Below are 21049 nucleotides of genomic sequence, written 5' to 3'. Positions count from 1 at the left end.
AGACCTGGCGGTCCCTCTAAACTTTCAACTCATACAAGGAGAAGACTGATCAGAGATGCAGCCAAGAGGCCCATGATCACTCTGGATGAACTGCAGAGATCTACAGCTGAGGTGGGAGACTGTCCATAGGACAACAATCAGTCGTATATTGCACAAATCTGGCCTTTATGGAAGAGTGGCAAGAAGAAAGCCATTTCTTAAAGATATCCATAAAAAGTGTCATTTAAAGTTTGCCACAAGCTACCTGGGAGACACACCAAACATGTGGAAGAAGGTGCTCTGGTCAGATGAAACCAAAATTGAACTTTTTGGCAACAATGTAAAACGTTATGTTTGGCGTAAAAGCAACACAACTGAACACACCATCCCCACTGTCAAACATGGTGGTGGCAGCATCATGGTTTGGGCCTGCTTTTCTTCAGAAGGGACAGGGAAGATGGTTAAAATTGATGGGAAGATGGATGGAGCCAAATACAGGACCATTCTGGAAGAAAACCTGATGGAGTCTGCAAAAGACCTGAGACTGGGACGGAGATTTGTCTTCCAACAAGACAATGATCCAAAACATAAAGCAAAATCTACAATGGAATGGTTCAAAAATAAACATATCCAGGTGTTAGAATTGCCAAGTCAAAGTCCAGACCTGAATCCAATCGAGAATCTGTGGAAAGAACTGAAAACTGCTGTTCACAAATGCTCTCCATCCAACCTCACTGAGCTCGAGCTGTTTTGCAAGGAGGAATGGGAAAAAATGTCAGTCTCTCGATGTGCAAAACTGATAGAGACATACCCCAAGCGACTTACAGCTGTAATCGCAGCAAAAGGTGGCGCTACAAAGTATTCACTTAAGGGGGCTGAATAATTTTGCACGCCCAATTTTCAGTTTTTGATTTGTTAAAAAAGTTTGAAATATCCAATAAATGTCGTTCCACTTCATGATTGTGTCCCACTTGTTGTTGATTCTTCACAAAAAAAATACAGTTTTATATCTTTATGTTTGAAGCCTGAAATGTGGCAAAAGGTCGCAAAGTTCAAGGGGGCCGAATACTTTCGCAAGGCACTGTAGTTGTGGGGTTTGCACAGCAAAACACCGTGTTCGTGAAAGTCTGATCTTTCCATATTAGTTTCTAGACCAAACCTTTCAGACACTACAGACATTTTCGTGAGAATACCATAAAAAAAAAAACATCTTTATTTATTTGGATGTCTTCTGGTCTGACAAGCAACGGTGTAGCTCTACCACCTTTCACCACAGATGCAGGAGGCCGACATTGGCGGATGTGGTTTGAGAGGATTGAGAGGCAGCCCACACACAAACAAAACGTTCTCTAGCTTAAACAGATGTTCTGTTATCTTTTGTTGATGTACTGTTTTGTAATTTGTTTTATGTATGTTGTAAATGGACCCCAGGAAAAGTAGCTGCTACCTGGGCAGCAGCTGATGGGCATCCCTAATACATTCAAATAGATTTTGATGGGGATTTAGAAAATGTATTATGCTAGTTAGATTTCCACCGGGGCACGGACATCGAGTTTAGGGGGACGGCTGTGGTTAGTGTGACGAAGTAAGAAGCTAACGTTAAATGGAGACAGTCCTCCGTATGAGCAAAATATAGGCTACTAAGTTCATCATAACTTTGCTTTACGGAGGGTACTAGTGAGACAAAGTGGTGTGGCAACTGAATCTTAGCCAGACAAGCAAAAACGGAAGACATTTAAGTTGAGATTGGATGTCTCTGCAGCATCTTTGCCATGTATTTTCATAGCTTACATTTAGGATGCAGTCAACCCAACTATGGCCTCGTGTATTTGGCATGCCGAACTTTTCGGAACAGTTGAGTTGGCCGACCTTCACGTCGCTGACGCTTGATGTTGGGTTAAATGCAGGAATTTATTGGAGGGTGAACGCCGTTTACACATCTTTTTTAATTTGTGGTGAGGCTGAGGCAGGCTGCAATGCATGCAGAGGAGACACGGAGAAAGTGGTAACAACTCAAGCAAGCAGATTAGAGGGGTTAGTACAGTGGTTCCCAAACTTGGGGTCAGGGCCCCATGTGGGGTCCCTTGAGAAAATCTGTACAGTTCTAAAAATGCCATGTTTTCGTTTATATCGATAGTTGTTCGTCTGCAGCATCTCACTGCTGGCTTGCCTATGAAGCTAAGCAGGCTTGGTCGGTTCCTGGATGAGAGCCCAGACACTGCTGGAAGTGGTGTTGGGGGGCCAGTATGAGGCACTCTTTTCCCACTGGTCAAAAAAAATAAATAAATATATATATATATATATAAAATATCCCAGGGCAGTGATTGGGGGCATTGCTCTGTGTAGGGTGCTGTCGTTCAGGTGGGATGTTAAACGGGAGTCCTGACTCTCTGGTCACTAAAGATCCCATGGCTAAATCCCCCCCCCCCTCTCGCCTGTATCTATTCTCCAGGTTGTTGCTGTAAATGAGAATGTGTTCAGTCAACTTACCTGGTAATTTTTATTTTGTCTCGATCGCCCACAATTTGTTATTTTTAATTTTTATACCATACATCACTGGTTAAAAGGTATATAAAACTTGGTTCAACCATCTAGGCAGAATAGTTTTTTGTTCCATTTAAGTAGGTGTTCTTCCCCTCATTTCAAGCAGGTTAGTGTTATTTTTGTTATGAACCTTGTTCTGGAGGCACAAAGTCATAAAATTAGATTTAAAACCCAACCTTAACCACACTGCTAACCCTAATGCTTAACTCTAACCTTTTATTTTCAGATGAAAATGTTTGTTTTCAGAAATCTTTACAATATTGCCAATTTTGACTTTGCTGCTGGCCTATCTGAAGAGAAATCGCTCAGTTTTGCCTTCAGAACAACACATGACAATAAACATCAACCAGGTCATTTCAATGCCATTTTAGAAAATGCAGACAGTGCCGACATATTACGCATGGTGATATTTTCATTCCCTATGTTGTGTGGGATATTGGCCCATTGTTGTACCTCTGTCTCTTTTTGATGCACTTAAAAAAAAACGTGAGTGTGGGAGAGTTGACCATCGGGATCTGTTTGCATTGCGCATGCTCTCAAAGAGACGTATACAGGAAGGCTACTGTGTTACTGAAGGACGTGACCTTTGAATGAGGCTTACAATTAAAGTGATTTAGAAGAGCTTTTCTCAGTCAACCATAATTCACAGCGATTTGTGAAGAAGCCTGTCATTCACTGAAGAAGACTAAATGGGCTCATTTTCAGAAGTGGATTGTTTTAGAAATGACACTAAAACTAAACCAAACTTTTTTTTTTCTTTTTTTTTCTTCCCCCCCCCCCCCCGAGTGCTTTTGGGGGATCGGGGACATGCCCACCCTCTCCACCATCATATTTATTTTGTAAACAAATGTGAGAAGGTCAACTCTTACTAAAAAAAAAAGGACCTTCTACTCCAAAATGCATGAAAATGTAAATGTGTTGACACCATCTGAAATATAACTAATGCGCTGTAGGGAGATGAGGAGCAAAGTGATGGCTGTGTGCTCGTGGCTCTCACTTGCACCACTGCTCGCTCTGTTTGCTACAAATATACTTGTAACTTGTCACTCTGACCTTTTATTTTAAGGGAGTGTTCCTTCATATTGCACGCAGACATAAAAATGGTACCCAGAATTAGAATAACTCCTGGATATGTAAAAAAAGGGCTTAATTGGCAAAATCTCGCACTATCCCCTTTAAAAGTGCAAAAAATTATAATAATAATTAAGCGACGGTGCCGCTGCTAAATGAATATAGGGTAAACACTGGTGACTGTGGCTTTTCTGTCCGACAGTACATGCTCTTCTGTGGTTCTGTAAAGGATATAGCTATAGCCTAGCTGATCTCTCAGCTCACTCGCACGCACACACACATCACATCCACCCTGAGCCAGGGGTTATCCAGTGAGCCAGAGGAAATCCTCCCTGCCTCTCCAGAGGGAATAACCTCACCTTGGGAATGGGAAAAGGCGATCTCAGGGACGGTTCAGCGCACACAGCAACCCAACCTGGCAAACATGCTGTCCCAGCAGTCCCTTCTTTTTCTGTCTGTCTCCCTGCCCCGGCATATACTATGTTCCATGTCCAAGAGCTTGCTGTGGTTTACACACAGAAGGAAAGTTATTGGAAGAACATCAGGCAGTGAAGCTTCCCAGTTGGAGTTTGTCTTGGGAAAGAGGGAATTTTTTATTTTCTCTTTTTTGCTGTCTCACGCTCTCTCTCTCTGGTTGTATATGACATGATCAAATGCTGTTTTTGCCGGCCATGTATAGTAGAGGGTCCTGCCCTTGGTCTCTTCCTCTGTTGGGTACTGACGCCAAGACGGCCCTGGTGCCTGGGCCTGCGGCTCCGTGATAAGGTCAGATGTGTCCAGCGACTGAGGATCAACTCTCAACCGCTGCTCTGGAACGGCAGGGCCCTAATCGTCTCTGGAATGGCCAGGGAGGGGGAGCTGGGGGGCTGGGTATGCTGCCTGCTCTGTGGCATGTGGAGCTTCCAGAGTTATCAATTATATTTGAAATCGGTTGATTTCAGGAAGGGAAAACATTTAAAACAGGGTTTTATATGGTTAGTGTTCCATTACAAAGAACATATTTGTCGCTTTTTTTGTTGTTGTTTTAAAACATGATACAGTAAACCCTCAGTAACTCTTCAACGTCTAAAATGGCGAGACTGACTAGCTACCAAATGGACAGACCTCATTAGTGTGTTTTTGTCGTGAGCAACACGGTCTAATTAGTCAGGCAATGCCCACATTATTCTGACATATTTTAGAATGTAAAGATTATGTGAATGTCAATGTATAATGCCATTGTGTAGGCCTATATATTCCTGTAGTGGTAATGCATACTTTATTGCATACATTTTGGAGGGGGGGTGGTTTTCTTCTATAGGCTATTACAAGAATAAAATGTAGGTCCTTAGAAAATTCCTTGAAAGACCTTGAATTTGACTTGCCAATGTCGGTATGAACCATATTTAGGCTACTTGCTCGGCCCGCAAATGAAAGCGAGAATCACCTGCTGTTGAAATTATGCGTGCATAGTTTGATTTCCTGTCATATCTTGACCCGGGCCAGTATGTATTTTTTCCATTTGTGCCAGTAGCTTTAAGTTGTCACTGGCTAATTGACCTGAATATGGAGACCTGCTGTGTGCGGTGCACGTAGGGCCTACTTGTCTACCGCTTTGTGTAGCTGTTAGGGGTGGGGGGCACTTTTCCGTGAGAAGAACTCGAGCTCTGCCACCTTCCACCGCACAGATCGACATCGGCGGATGCGGTGGATTGAGACAGATCCAAAGCTAGATATCTCATGTGCCCGGCCCGCTACAGGAATCACTAGAGCGTGGGACAAGGACATCCCGGCCAGCCAAACCCTCCCCTAAACCGGACAACGCTGGGCCAATTGTGCGCTGCTAGAATGGGTGTCACGGTCGGCTGCGACACAGCCCTGGATCGAACCCGGATCTGTAGTGACGCTTCTAGCACTGCGAACCAGTGCCTTAGACCACTGCGCCACTCAGGAGGCAACGTCGTCTACTGATTTGAGAATCTCAAGTCTGTGTATCAGCACAGCCGATGTCCCCTTATAGTGCGAGGGCACCGTGGCTGCTCCACTTACTCATTCCTAGCTCTTACCACTTACGCTGCACAGAAGTTAACACACTTGAGTAATTCATAATGGCAACTATGTCCATTACAGGCTAGAATGCTTATGCAAGAAGATACTGGTAGCGTCCAGGTTTCTTTCATAGCTTACAGCTGAAGCTTACATCAATTCACTATCCTAGTACCTTGTTTGGGATAATAGGCAAACCATGATACAAAATATTGTTGATTTTCAAAGTTGATTGTCACTAGAGTTGCAAAGGGTCGGAAACTTTATTCTGGAATTTTTCCGGAAGTTGAGCCCTGGAATTTGGGGAAGTTTGCTTAAAGTTAACCTTTTTTGTTGGTTACACACAAGGCAGTTCTAGGTCTTGTGGCATATTTTGGTTAAACTATCCCCAATTCAATGGAATAGCAACCCTCTGCATGCACAGTGCATTCTTCCATCACATATGCAGTGCACTCTTCCATCATGTACAGCTGATTCTCAAGATCTTGCACACTAATGAGATGCTATTGAGCACTACAACACTGTCTGAGCCAAGGACTACATGCTTTCTGGTAAGGTTGGATTACAATACTGGGTGGGGTGAATATATTTTGACATTATTTTTTGTTAACTTGTAAATAGTAGACTACAGCAAAGTGTGTTTGAATCATTTCTAACTTGTTAACAATTTCTGCTAGTAGTTTTTGCTACCATGTGGGTTTAGCTTGCTTGAGCCTGCTAACTGAGTGTTAATTCACCTGATTCCGTACATATTTCATTTTAAAACAATTATCTTACATAGGAGTTGTTTAATCTAACTGCTTAACTATTTATCTGTACATGGAATTGTTTTTATTGGGACTTTCTTTGAACTAAAAGAAAAAATCTTTACAGGAAATGCCACGGTGTCTGATGTGTGGAGACATTTTACTGGAGCTAAAATGGGGAAGGAAAAGCTGTGTACATTTGCAAATACTGTGCCAAATCATATGTGAAGAATGCAACAAAGATACAGAATCATCTGGCCAAGTGCATCAAGTTCCCTCAGCGCTCACAACAAGCAATTTCTGACAAAAGTCCCTCTACTTCTATTCAAGGTGAAAATGATGAATCTGACACGTTTTCGATAGCAACAGCTCATGGTCCTCGTGGAATCAGAAGTTTTTTTGAATCAATGGAGGAAATGCTGATGAATGTCTTGCTTGAGCTGTGTATGTGACTGGTTCACCTCTGCTCACAGGCAGTGTGTATCAGAAGAGATTTCTGAATGTTCCTCGCCCAGCATACACCCCTCCAACCAGACATGCTTTATCTACTCATTTTCTGGATGCGGAGTTCAAGTGGAGGTCAAGCAAATCGTAGAGAAACCAGACTGTACTGCAATCATCTCTGATGGGTGGTTGAATGTTTGTGGAAAAGGAATAATTAACTACATCACCCCTCAACCAGTATTCTACAAGAGCACAGACGCAATGGACAACACACACTAGTCTACATTATAGATGAGCTGAAGGCAGTCATCAATGACCTTGTACCACAGAAGGTATTTACACTGGTGACAGACAATGCTGCGAACATGAAGGCTGTTTGGTTTAAAGTGGAGGAGCCCTACCCTCACATCACACCCATTGGCTGTGCTGCTCATGCATTGAATCTGCTCCTCACGGACATCATGGCACTGAAAAAAATTATACACTCTGCAAGAGAGCCAAGGAAATGGTTAGGTATGTGAAGGGTCAACAAGTTATAGCAGCAATCTACCTCACCAAGCAAAGTGAGAAGAATAAGAGCACCACATTGAAGCTGCCCAGCAACACCCGTTGGGGTGGTGTTGTCATCGTGTTTGACAGTCTCCTGGAAGGGAAGGAGTCTCTCCAAGAAATGGCCATATCAGTCTGCCGATATGGACAGCCCCATCAAGAGGATACTCCTGGATGATGTATTTTGGGAGAGAGTGGTAAGCAGCCTGAAACTCCTGAAACCTATAGCAGTAGCCATTGCACGGATTGAGTGAGACAATGCCAATATGTCTGATGTTCAGACTCTGCTTGTAGATGTAAGAGGAGAAATCCATACTGCCCTGCCCACTTTACTGTTGCTCCAAGCAGAGGAAACTGCAGTTCTGAAATACATCTAAAAGCGTGAAGACTTCTGCCTGAAGCGCAAGCGCATCCTGTCTGGTGCAGAGATCATCAAGGCCTATGGTGTCATCACTACCGTGTCTCACCACCTTGGCCTGGATGAGGGCAAGGTTCTTGGCAGTCTGGCGAAGTACACTTCCAAGCAAGGGCTTTGGGATGGAGATGCAATATGGCAGTCATGCCAACATATCTCATCAGCCACCTGGTGGAAGGGACTTTGTGCATCGAAGGCTCTTTCCCCTGTTGCCTCCATCCTTCAAATCAGCCGCGCAACTGGTCTTTGTTTGGGAACACACACCAAAACACGCAACAGGCTGACCAATACAAGGGTTGAAAAATTGGTGGCCATCCAGGCAAATTTGAGGCTTTTTGAGCCTGACAATGAGCCATCCTCAAGGTTGGAAAGTGACAGTGGAGATGGTTTCAGAGTCTGATGTTCAAGAGGTGGACATTGAGGAGGTCCAGGGAGAAGACATGGAAGCCTGAGAGGAAGACAACCAAAGCTTTAGTTTCTAGACTATCCTTTTACAGATGTATGTTGAAAATGTTTTTGGGAGATGCGATGGATCTTTGGGGTTAATTTAATATTCCCTTTTATTGTTCAGTGAAAACATCCCATGTGAAGATTCAACTCAATCAATTAAAGTTAAATTCGTAATACATTTTTTTTTTCTATTGGAAGGATTTAATCATTTGCAATTATGTCTGCTTATGATAAGGTAAAAGGTTTATGTTTCTGGCTCTATATGATGTGGTAAATAAATTCAATGCGAAAAAAACAACATTTTAAATGGTATGAATATTAATTTGCATATTTCAGTTAATTCCCACGGAAAGTTTCCACCTCTGAATATTCTGCAAAATGTGCAACCCTAATTGCCACCAAAAATATTATTCATTAATTTCATCTCCACCGCCTCGCGTCTCTCCCAGTCATGATCATCTTTGCTCGAGCACCGAACTGTGTGTGTGTGTGTGTGTGAGACTGTCATTGGTCTTAAAGAGACAGCGCACACTTAAAAAAAAAAATATATATATATATATATATATATATAAATATATGTTTCTTCTATGGAAATGCTGTTGAACAGTACAATAAAGTAGTCTGTAGCCCCATGACATGAGCCAAAACAAGCTCAATAACTCAATACTCTTATTGAATATGCATTCACCTGTATTTGCCCCCCCCCCCTCAGTATTGTCATACTAAACCTGGTTTCTGTATCTGGTAATTAAAGGTCAATACACCCCATGTAAAATTATTCATAGGCTAACTATAAGCCTTCCACAACCATAATACCCACTAATAATTTAATGATTTTTATCAAAATAAAACGTCCCTTTTTCAGGACCCTGTCTTTCAAAGGTAATTCGTAAAAATACAAAACTTCACATATCTTCATATGACAGATTTTTATTTTATTTTTATGACCGATTTGGAAAATAAATTAATATTTGTGTTTATATATATATATATATACATACATACATACATACATACATACATACATACATATATACATACATACATACATACATACATACATACATACATACATACATACATACATACATACATACATACATACATACATACATACATACATACATACATACATACATACATACATACATACATACATACATACATACATACATACATACATACATACATACATACATACATACATACATACACAGGGGCAAAAAAAGTATTTAGTCAGCCACCAATTGTGCAAGTTCTCCCACTTAAAAAGATGAGAGGCCTGTAATTTTCATCATAGGTACACTTCAACTATGACAGACAAAATGAGAAAATCACATTGTATGATTTTTAATGAATTTATTTGCAAATTATGGTGGAAAATAAGTATTTGGTCAATAACAAAAGTTTCTCAATACTTTGTTATATACCCTTTGTTGGCAATGACAGAGGTCAAACGTTTTCTGTAAGTCTTCACAAGGTTTTCACACACTGTTGCTGGTATTTTGGACCATTCCTCCATGCAGATCTCTAGAGCAGTGATGTTTTGGGGCTGTTGCTGGGCAACACTGACTTTCAACTCCCTCCAAAGATTTTCTATGGGGTTGAGATCTGGAGACTGGCTAGGCCACTCCAGGACCTTGAAATGCTTCTTACGAAACCACTCCTTTGTTGTTTGGGATCATTGTCATGCTGAAAGAGCCAGCCACGTTTCATCTTCAATGCCCTTGCTGATGGAAGGAGGTTTTCACTCAAAATCTCACGATGCATGGCCCCATTCATTCTTTCCTTTACACGGATCAGTTGTCCTGGTCCCTTTGCAGAAAAACAGCCCCAAAGCATGATGTTTCCACCCCCATGCTTCACAGTAGGTATGGTGTTCTTATATACATACACACACATATATATATATATATATATATATAAATAAATACACACACACACACAAGATTTGTTTTTTTTTCTTTAATTATTTTTCTCTTTATTTTCTGTTGTCCCAAACCTCAAATGCAAATAGCGATTCTCAACCTCTTCCCCAACAACAAGCAGTTATATTTTGTCGTTGTTGAGAGTGTCAAGGGGAGGGGCTCGGTGTCTGCGAGTGGGAAGGTGCATGCAGGACAGAAGGGGTGAAGGAGACTAAAAGACGTAGAATGCCTCTAAAAAAACCCAACAAATATTAAAACCTTGATTCTTGCGATTTACAGGAATTTAGAACATCGTGCTAAAACACCTTTGAATTAATCAAATTAATTTGAAATATCGCCCATACCTAATTTGAGTCGAACCCATTTTTATTCCGGGGTTTGGGCTGCTCTGCAATGGGACAGACTACAATCCCTCCCTAAACACGGCGCCTTGTCCACAACCATCCTATTCATGATCTCTCTTGGTCTCGAAGTAATGGCTTCATGTGTAGTTCCAGTGAGGAGAGGGGAGATGCCTGGTGCTGATGTGGTCTGTGGAGATGCTACTGTGTCGTTTGGAGTCGACTGGGGAGTAGTGGCCAGCCGCTCACGGTTTGGACCCCATTGGATGCGTCCCAGATGGCAACCTATTCTCTATAGTGCTCTACTTTTGATCAAAGCCCTATCGGCCCTGGTCAAATGTTTTGTACTACACGTGGAATAGGGGGCCATTTGGGAAGCAGGTTTCTGTCTGTAGACGGCCAGTCTGGTGTGTTTTGGCAGATGGCAGCAGCATTGTGCCAGCCTGGTTTAGACGGGTGTAGAGTTTGGCATTGAGACTGGTGTGGAGGTGAAGGTGACCAACCTTGTTTACAGACCTGTCTGGATTCAGCTGAGAGATGGGGGATGGAGGAACGCTCTTGAAGTGTGTGTGTGTGAGGTGTGTGTGTGTGTGTGTGTGGGATAGAGGAAAGGGTGGGTGTGTGTGTGTGTGTGGTTGGTTGGGGAGGTGTTAAATTCATCTCCAGTGTGGTTCATGACCCCTGCTGTGCCTCTCCCTGCTGGTCCTCTCTCTCTCACTGGGCCGTGAGTCACTAGGCTAATGCGGTGAGTGTAAATGGTGAGACACACCCCCCACCCTAAACTCCTCCAGACCGTCAAAAACACCAATCATTAAAGCCACGCGGGCGCTAAAATTAGCCGCGGACATCTGTCATGACGCTGAAGGAGGTAGTCATGGCTCCTAGTGCTAATTTGTTGTTGCTCGCTCACTCACTCAATTGAAGGGCTTTTTTGGCATGGGAAACATATGTTAACATTGAAGTAGATAATAAACAAAAGTGAAATACAAAAATGTACAGTAAACATTACACTCACAGAAGTTCCAAAAGAATAAAGGCATTTCAAATGTCATGTCAAAGTGTTTTAACGATGTGCGAATAGGTCAAGTGCAAAAGGGTGCCCTTTTCTTGTGGCAACAGGGTCACACATCTTGCTGCTGTGATGGCACACTGTAGTTTTTCACCCAGTAGATATGGAAGTTTATCAAAACTGGGTTTGTTTTTTAATTCTTTGAATCTGTGTAATCTGATGGAAATATGTGCCTCTATGGTCATACATTTGGCAGGAAGTGCAGCTCAGTTTCCACCTCATTTTGTGGGCAGTGTGCACATAGCCTGTCTTCTCTTGAACTCTCTGTGTGTCTCTCTTTCTCTGCTTCTCCCTCGCTTTCCAGCCTCCTGTAGTGTAGCCTTAAGTCAACATGAGCCTTTTTGAAATGTACGACACTTTTCAGAATTCAGTTAAATCCGTTGAAGTTGTCAGTTTGTTTTTCCCTCTACTTAAGTCGTGTTTTTTTTTCTCATCCTAAATGGCCTTGAGACTTGATGCGGGCAGCAGCACTGTAGCAGCAGCAGTTTTCATGCTCATCATTTTCATTGGTGTTTGGTGACGTTTAAGATAAGGCAGGACAATTTTTTTTTAAATGAGCACGGCCTTCTATTACAGCATATTGGATGACTGTCATTCATATTCCATTCACCCAGCTCAATATAACATTGATAGGTTTAGGCTACTACATGATACTCCCTATACCCATCATGAGGTTGCTACAACCTAGCCTATGAATGGAAGTTTACAACGTAGGTGCACACAGGTCGAGAGAACAATTCAAGTAATCAAGGTGACAAACGGTGACATTCAATACCGCTTTTCACACTTGCCTGCATCGATACTGAACAAAAATATAAACGCAACAAAGTTTTGGTTTCATGAGCTGAAATAAAAATAAATACAAATAAAATGTCTCAAATTTAGTTCACAAATTTGTTTATATCCCTTTTAGTGAGTATTTCTCCTTTGCAAATATAATAAAACCTATCCACCTGTGGCATATCAAGAAGCTGATTAAACTGCATGATCATTACACAGGTGCACCTTGTGCTGGGGACAAAAGGACACTCTAAAATGTGCAGTTTCATGACACAACGCAATGCCACAGATGTCTTGTTGTGAGGGAGCATGCAATTGGCATGCTGATTGCAGGAATGTCAGACAGAGCGGTTATCAGAGTATTTAATGTAAATTTCTCTACCATAAGCCGCCTCCAACACCACTAGAGAATTTGGTAGTACATCCAACCGGCCTCACAAACACAGACCACATGTAACCACGCCAGCCCAGGACCTCCACATTTGACTTCTAAACCTGTGGGATTGTCTGAGGAGGGAGGGAGGGAGGGGAGGGGGGGGGGGGGGTGCTGAGGAGTATTTGTGTCTGCAATACAAATTCTGACTGGCTGAGCCTGGCTCCCAGGTGGATGGGCCGATGAGGGCACAGTCATAAACCCACCCATGACTGCGCCCTTTCCCAGGCATTTGAAATTCATAGATTTGGGCCTAATTAATTAATTTAGATTGACTGATTTCTGTAACTCAGTCAAATCTTTGAAATTGTTGTATGTTGAGTTTATTTTATTCTTCAGTATAATTGATCTCGGGTGTGATCATTAGTCCAACAGTTGAAAACGAGAGTTTTCTATTGGACAAATTCAGTATGTGAACTCCTGTATGTCCAATGTCTCATTCCAAAATCATGGGCATTAATATGGAGTTGGTCTCCCTTTTTGCTGCTATAACAGCCTCTTCTCTTCTGGGAAGGCTTTCCACTAGATGTTGGAGCATTGCTGCGGGGACTTGCTTCCATTCAACCACAAGAGCATTAGTGAGGTCAGGCACTGATGCTGGGCGATTAGGCTTGGCTCGCAGTCGGCGTTCCAATTCATCCCAAAGGTGTTCGATGGGGTTGAGGTCAGAGCTCTATGCAGGCCAGTCAAGTTCTTCCACACCAATCTCGACAAACCGTTTCTGTATGGACCTTGCTTTGTGCCCGAGGGTATTGTCATGCTGAAACAGGAAAGGGTCTTCACTGTTTCCACAAAGTTGGACACACAGAATCATCTAGAATGTCATTGTATGCTGTAGCGTTAAAAATGTCATTTTACTGGAACTAAGGGGGTTAGCCCAGAGCATTATTTCTCCTCCACCAAACTTTACAGCAGGCACTATGCATTGGAGCAGGTAGTGTTCTGGCATTTACCAAACCCAGATTTGTACATCGGACTGCCAGATGGTGAAACGTGATTCATCACTCCAGAGAATGCGTTTCCACTGCTCCAGAGTCCAATGGCGGCAAGCTTTACACCACTCCAGCCGACACTTGACATTGTGCATTGTGATCTTAGGCTTGGCTGCGCTGCCATGGAAACCCATTTCGTGAAGCTCCCGACTAACAGTTCTTGTGCTGATGTTGTTTCCAGTGGCAGTTTGGCATTCTGTAGTGAGTGTTGCAACTGAGGAGAGACGATTTTTACACGCTACATGCTTCAGCACTCGGCGGTCCCGCTCTGTGAGCTCGTGTGGCCTACCACTTCGAGGCTGAGCCGTTGTTGTTCCAAGATGTTTCTACTTCACAATAACAGCACTTACAGTTGACCGGGGCAGCTCTAATAGGGCAGACATTTTATAAACTGACTTGTTGGAAAGGTGGCATCCTATGTTGGTGCCACGTTGAAAGTCACTGAGTTCTTCAGTAAGTCCATTGTACTGCCAATGTTTGTCTGTGGAGATTGCATGGCTTTGTGCTCTATTTTATACACCTGTCAGCAACGGGTGAGGCTGAAATAGCCAAATCCACTAATTTGAAGGGGTGTCCACTAGAGGTTGACCGATTAATCGTAATGGCCGATTTAATTAGGGCCGGTTTTCATAATTGGAAATCGGTCATATTGGACGCAGATGTTATTTAAAAAAATATTTTTATTTAATCTTTATTTAACTAGGCAAGTCAGTTATGAACACATTCTTATTTTCAATTACGTTCTAGGTACGGTTGGTTAACGGCCTCGTTCAGGGGCAGAATGACAGATTTTCACCTTGTCATCTCAGTGATTCAATCTTGCAACCTTACGGTTAACTAGCCCAAAGCTCTAACCACCTGCCTCACGAGGAGCCCGCCTGTTACGCGAATGCAGTAAGAAGCCAAGGTAAGTTGTTAGCTAGCATTCAACTTATTCAATCATAATCCCTAGTTATAACAACACATGGTTGATGATATTACTAGTTTATCTAGCGTGTCCTGTGTTGCATATAATCGATGCAGTGCGCATTCGCGAAAAAGGACTGGCGTTGCTCCAACGTGTACCTAACCATAAACCCCAATGCCTTTCTTAAAATCAATACACAAGTATATATTTTTAAACCTGCATATTTAGCCAAAAGAAATCCAGGTTAGCAGGCAATATTAACCAGGTGAAATTGTGTCACTTCTCTTGCGTTCATTGCACGCAGATTCAGGGTATTTGCAACAGTTTGGGCCGCCTGGCTCATTGCGAACTCATTTGCCAGAATTTTACGTAATTAAGACATACATTGAAGATTGTGCAATGTAACAAGAATATTTAGACTTGGGGATGCCTCCCGTTAGATAAAATACCGAACGGTTCCGTATTTCACTGAAAGAATAAACGTCTTGTTTTCGAGATGATAGTTTCCGGATTTGACCACATTAATGACCTAAGGCTCGTATTTCTGTGTGTTATTATGTTATAATTAAGTCTATGATTTGATAGAGCAGTCTGACTGAGCGATGGTAGGCACCAGCAGGCTCATAAGCATTCATTCAAACAGCACTTTCGTGCGTTTTGCCAGTAGCTCTGCTGTTTATGACTTCAAGCCTATCAACTCCCGAGATTAGGCTGGTGTAACGATGTGATGTGAAATGGCTAGCTAGTTAGTGCTAATAGCGTTTCAAATGTCACTCGCTCTGAGAGTTGGAGAGGTTGTTCCCCTTGCTCTGCAAGCAGGTAACGCTGCTTCGAGGGTGGCTGTTGTCGTTGTGTTGCTGGTTCGAACCCAGGGAGGAGCGTGGAGAGGGACGGAAGCTATACTGTTACACTGGCAATACTAAAGTGCCTATAAGAACATCCAATAGTCAAAGGTATATGAAATACAAATGGTATAGAGAGAAATAGTCCTATAATTCCTATAATAACTACAACCTAAAACTTCTTACCTGGGAATATTGAAGACTCATGTTAAACGGAACCACCAGCTTTCATATGTTCATGTTCTGAGCAAGGAACTGAAACGTTAGCTTTCTTACATAGCACATATTGCACTTTTAATTTCTTCTCCAACACCTTGTTTTTGCATTATTTAAAGCAAATTGAAGATTATTTATTTGAGGCTAAATTGATTTTATTGATGTATTATATTAAGTTAAAATAAGTGTTCATTCAGTATTGTAATTGTCATTATCACAAATACATGTAAAAAATTGGCCGATTTTTAATCGGTATCGGCTTTTTTTTGTCCCCTAATAATCATAATCGGTCGACTTTTGTAAATATAGTGTATGTTTCTCCCTGTTACGTTTTGCTTCTGTTTTTTAAGAAACATTTTAACACAATCGGCAGAATGAATACACCCCTGATCACATGCAAACACAGTTCACTTTCATAGCATGATCATTTTGCTTGTTGTATAATTTCTTCTCGCATCTACATGCTCTGCTCTCACCTTTTCCCTTCGCTTGTGGACTTCAGTGCACAACACATCAGCTGTCTGTGACCAGGTGAAAAACCTTTCCAAGCCAAACCTTCATTTCATATCCGCTAACTGCTACATACACAGCCTACATCGTTGCCACCATATTCACTAATGTCATAGCAGACATAGCTACTAGAACTAACTAGTTTGTAAACCCATTACAATCATGCAGTACAGTCAGCAAGCAGTTTAGCAGTTACATCGGCGGGCCCCGGTGGCAATAAATTAATACAGCCGAAAGCTTAGCTTGACTTGGAAGAGTTTGTGTTGGATAGCCTTACCCAGCTAGCTAACATAGCATCCCTGTCTGTTTGAGCCAGGTGTTTTAAGTAGGCTAAACTAGCTAGTTGCATTCAATAGCTAAAAATACAACGAAATATACGTAGCTTGCTCTTTCTCGCTCTTTTACTTCGCCTTCATTTTTAAAGAAATCAATTTGTTAAACTGTTCAACTATCTATTGAGTCTACTACTCACCACATTGTATGCACTGCAGTGCTAGCTAGCTGTAGCTTATGCTTTCAGTATTAGATTCAATTCATGCGGCAAGATAGGTTGGAGGCCATCCTCTGGAAGTTGTCATAATTAATGTATTAGTCTATGGCACGGGCCCAATTTTTTTTATTTTTATAAAATATTGAATAATAATAATAATAATAATAATAATAATAATAATAATAATAATAATAATAATAATAATAATAATAATAATAATTAATTTTTTTAAATAAAAAAATTCTACTTATTCTTTTACCACAATGCTGAATGCAAATTTCCTCAAAACAATAACAAAATGCACCTGGGAATGGCCAGTCACCTTTCGCGGATCTCAGCTTTGAGAGAGGCCAGTTTGCGTGTCTCTTTTCATTCAAGTATGCGTATGTTTCTGCAGACAGTGTTCTCCAGTCTGTTTCTGCTCTCTTGACAACTCCATATGGACTTGTCATGCAAAAAAAATGGTTTGGCTTGACAATGACTATGGAGTAGGCAAAAGCACACACCGATATAGGACCAGGCTACAAAAGTAGTGCATTACATAGGGTGCCATTGGGGACACAGCCTTCCATCTTGGTGCGGCTTGGTCAGGTGTGCATTTTGCCACTTTCCCATTCAATACCGTCACTATTCTCAATTCACATCTACCTTAATGTAGATGATTATAAAGGTGTGCGAGACCAGGTGAGTCAGTCAAACCTGCACACATTCCTGTTGCAGTGAGGCAGATTTACATTACTGAGGTGAACAGTGTTCTGCTCTGCAGATCTCTCTCTCTCTCTCTCTATGTGTGATTTGTAATCCCTCTCGGTCTGTCATCCCCTCCTTCCCCATGTCATCACTTAAGCACTAGATTGGAGGTAATGAGAACCCTGCTCGCTACAAAACATAACTCATATCCATCCTGGGTTTACATCCTCACTCCGCAACAGAGAGGTGTGTGTGTTTTTACCTGATGATGCTGACGTAAGTAGCTGTAGGTCATTGAGGTGACCTATCCCTGACTGTTACTGCTGTGTACAGCACGAGTGCTGGGAACGACACTGTCCTCCTGTCATCATTATCAGAGCCACTTGACAAGCCCCTGCCTGGGAGTCGCTCATCCTCAACACTAAACACACACATCATCTTGTATGTGTATACTGTATTCTATACTATTCTGCTGTAGCTTAGTCCGTTCCGCTCCGACATCGCTCCTCCATATGTGTATAGTCTTAATTCATTCCTTACTTAGATTTGTGTGTGTTGGGTATATGTTGTGTACTTTGTTAGATATTACTTGTTAGATATTACTGCACTGTTGGAGCTAGGAACACAAGCATTTCGCTACACCCGCAATAACATCTGCTAATCACGTGTATGTGACCAATAACACTTTATTTGATTTCCACAACACACTGTTTGATATAAGAAAGGGGAATAAAGGGAGAGGGGAAAGAGAGGAAACAGAGGTGGAAGTAGAGATGTGGGGTAAAGGGGGAGGGAGGGAGAGGGGTGGGGTGAAATGAGAGATGGATGGGGTAAAGGGGGAGGGAGAGGAGTGGACATTAAAACCAGGGACCTTGTAATTCTGTTTCCCTGACATTAATTAGCTGTGGTTGGGTTGTATAAACACAGCAGTAAAAATGAATCACTGACACACCCTCTCCTCTCCTGCTGGGTGTTGGAGAGCGAACAGGAGATCATCCCGACTGTCCTCCCCCAGTTCTGCTCTGCTGAAGGGGAGGAGGGTTCATCTTGGCCTCGGCTCACTGTCTGAGACGCACACATCTCACACACACACACACACACACACACACTTTCTCTTTGCTCTCTCTGTCCCACACACACACTTTCCGTCCCCCACACACTGTCTCACACACACTCGCTACATTGCATTATTTATTTGCGCTGGCAGACACCCTGGTCGACCAAGGCGACTTTCACCCGGCTGTCTGCCTGGGTTTTTACATATGGCCTTTTCATATACAGCCTAGCACTTACTGGGGCTGCTGCGTTCGCTTTCTCAGCTTCTCCACATTAATCTCAGGAAGAGAGAGCGCTCTTCTAGATAAAGGCTTGTGTCCCAAATGGCACCTTTTTCCCATATAGTGCACTACCTTTTGACTAGAGCCCTATGGGCCCCGATCAAAAGCTGTGCACTAAAAAGGGAATAGGGGGCCATTTGGGTCTCAACCAGAGAAATCTATCCTTCCTGCCCTCCGGTCATAAAGGTCAACTCCCCTGTGACCTAACCATTACTCCCTCTCTATCTACTCCCTTCCTCTTCATTTAGCTTTCTCCAGTCTCTCTTTCAGCTGTCTTTCAGCTCGCTCGCTCCCGCTCTGAGACACTTATCCTCCCTCCCTCTGTTTATCAACTCCCAGTATCCCTCCCCCTGTTTCTGAAGTAAGAAGAAAATACCTATGCGTGTTATATCTATGTGCTAGTGAGAGCATCAGCAGAGGAATGGAGGATAACGGAGAGAGGGAGGGAAGTAAGGATGTAGGAAGGGATGGGTACAGGCAGCTAACTAGTAAAGCAGGGGATAAGCAGGGGCTTCTTAAGGAATGATAACGTGTATAATGAAGTGGGTGTCAAAGCTCATCTGCCAGCCTGCTCTGCATGGCATGGTGGGCCCGTGCCTGATGTCCTTGAGGAAGGTTGGTGTACGTTTGGGGATCAGTGCCTCTTATGGGACTGATCACACCAGTGTTGCTCCGCAGGCCCCCGCCAGGGCACAGGCTTGAGACTCACTGGGTTCATCCCAAATGGGACCCTATTCTCTTTTTTTTAGTGCACTACTTTTGACCAGGGCCCTATGGGTAGTGCACTGTAAAGGGAATAGGGTGCCATTTGGGACAAAACCCCTCGCCTCATGCCGGGCTCTGAGGCACTGAGCATCCTGAAGCCCAACTGTTTCTTTTCTTTCATATTTCCTATGACATCAACAAGTTGTTGGTCTGCCGGTGGCCTTTTGTCGGATGTTGAAATTGAAATCGCCCGTTTTTATGCAGGCTTTTCATACACAGACTGTAGCGTTAGTTGTAGCGGTTATTTGACCTGGGCTACCGGATATCAACACCACTGCCACCTGCAACAGTACAACCTTGATCGCCATGTGACTTCGGCTTGTTTTGTTCTTACAATATAAGTCTAAAGGACTGCCCTTTCATACAACGTGAAGCTTTTTCCTCAAATGGCACCCTATTCCCTTTATAGTGCACTACCCATAGGGCCCTGGTCAAAAGTAGTGCACTATAAAGAGAATAGGGTGCCATTTGGGATGCACCCAGTGACACACTTAAAATGGAGATTCCCTGTTGACGATGCTTTTTGAGTTTGAGATCTGCTATACCGACGCAAATGATTGGTATGATGATAATTTGACAGTGACAAACTCTTTCTGTTGTGTTTTTCCATGTGTCAATTTGAGTGAAACCCTGTTTCTCTCGCCGTCTTCTTTCAGGTGTTCTTTATAGCGTTCGTTGTAAAGTAGTGCTGAGCGATTAACTGAAATAATAGTTTTTTGGTTATTAAACAACTAATTGACTGATGTCGATTCAGTTACTTAAACCGTTTCTCTCTAGAGCGAAATCGAATCATTCATGAGAGAAATTAAGTCTAGAACTATGTGGGATACTGGTTTGAAGGGAGACGTAATTTTCATTAAGCAACTAATCAACCTAGTTCAGCGCAGAAACGTGATAATTAACTACAATGACAATCCATTGCGCCTTCTCTTTCCGGCTCGGACAGAGATGGACACACTTACACCTGCTACGTTAGGTTCCATACAGACCGCATGAAAGAGGAATGTACACAACACAATGAGGAGAGGGCTAGAGAAGGTTTGTGAAAGTATGCCTTATCTACTTTGAAGAACTAGTAAAATGATTCAGACAGATCTGCAGCGTAGGCTATTTAGGCAGACTAGCTAAATAGGATGACTAAAGACAGTACAGTATGGGGAGCACAGAGATGACGTTAGATGGTCTGGCTGACAGACTGCTACTGACTGAGCAGAGATGCGATGATGAAAAATAATACAGTAATCAAATAAAAACTAAGTGATATTCACTAATATTTAATTTCATAGTCATTTCCTATTTTTCTATTGATGTCTACCCAATGTGAACCTGACAGAGACCATGGCATATTTTCAATGTTTTGGCAATTGACTGTAAACTATTTTTGGCATTGAAATTTCCATTAAAAAGCTGTAAAATATTTTCTGTAATTTCCTTTAAAAAATTTTTTTAAACAAACCGAAACGGAACCAATCTCAAACACTAATCACTCAGCACTTTTAAAGGCTCTTTCACCTGTGCTACTTTAC

At 42.4% G+C, this 21049-nt stretch overlaps 1 protein-coding gene across 2 annotated transcripts in view; it reads left to right on the top strand.

The window, feature by feature from the left end:
- The window catches only part of LOC110537725 (protein Jade-1), a 144446-nt gene that overhangs the window by 26027 nt on the left and 97370 nt on the right, over positions 1-21049 (top strand). The window lies entirely within an intron of this gene.

Source organism: Oncorhynchus mykiss, chromosome 12, assembly GCF_057628025.1.
Source record: "Oncorhynchus mykiss isolate SJ-2025 chromosome 12, ASM5762802v1, whole genome shotgun sequence".
In the NCBI taxonomy this organism is placed as follows: Eukaryota; Metazoa; Chordata; class Actinopteri; order Salmoniformes; family Salmonidae; genus Oncorhynchus; species Oncorhynchus mykiss.
Note: the sequence above shows the minus strand (reverse complement) of the source record. Positions and strands in the feature narration are given on the sequence as shown.